The sequence below is a fragment of the Corvus brachyrhynchos genome, unplaced genomic scaffold (assembly GCF_000691975.1).
Source record: "Corvus brachyrhynchos isolate BGI_N302 unplaced genomic scaffold, ASM69197v1 scaffold678, whole genome shotgun sequence".
Taxonomy (NCBI): domain Eukaryota; kingdom Metazoa; phylum Chordata; class Aves; order Passeriformes; family Corvidae; genus Corvus; species Corvus brachyrhynchos.
The window spans coordinates 33887-34667 of record NW_008239315.1 but is presented as its reverse complement, the minus strand read 5'-3'; the positions used below and the strand labels follow the sequence as shown (position 1 = coordinate 34667).

General features: G+C 57.0%; 1 protein-coding gene across 1 annotated transcript in view; it reads right to left on the bottom strand.

The window, feature by feature from the left end:
- The window catches only part of LOC103620067 (spectrin beta chain, non-erythrocytic 4-like), a gene marked incomplete at its 3' end in the record, with an annotated part of 48903 nt that overhangs the window by 23926 nt on the left and 24196 nt on the right, over positions 1-781 (bottom strand). The gene's annotated exons all lie outside the window — the stretch shown is intronic.

Below are 781 nucleotides of genomic sequence, written 5' to 3'. Positions count from 1 at the left end.
TCCTTGTACCACTCCTCCACCTGCGACTCCATCGTCTGGGGACACGCGGGGGACACACGGGGTCGGGAAGGTGGCCACCATGGCCAGGGTGGGACCTCCAGCACCACAATGGAGTGTTCCCCATAAAACGTGGTGTGTCCATAATGGGGTGTGTCCATAATTTGGTGTCCACCATAATCTGGTGTCCCTCCCATGATCTGGTGTCTCCACATAACCTGGTGTCCCCCCAAACCAGGTGTCACCCCATAACCTGGTGTCCCTCCCATAACGTGGTGTCCCCCCCCATAATCTGGTGTCCACCCAAACCAGGTGTCCCCCCCATAACTTGGTGTCCACCATAATTCGGTGTCCCCCAAACTGTGGTGTCACCCCATAACCTGGTGTCCTCCCATAATTTGGTGTCCACCATAATCTGGTGTCCCCCAAACTCTTGTGTCCCCCCATAACCTCATGTCCCAACGCCACCCAAAGTCCAGCCAGCACCTGGTGTCCCCCCATAACCTGGTGTTACCTCATAACCTGGTGTCCCCCACAGCCTGGAGTTCCCCCATATTCTGGTGTCCCTCCAACACCTGATGTCCCCCCAACACCCAATGACCATCCAAGACCTGGTGTTCTCCATAACTTCTCACCCCAGCACCCAATGTCTCCCCAAGACCCAATGTCCCTCCAGCACCCAACGTCCCTCCAAGACCTGGTGTCCCCTCCACATCCTGGTGTCCCTCGAACACCCAATGTCCCCCCAGCACCCAATGACCATCCAAGACTTGGTGGTCTCCAT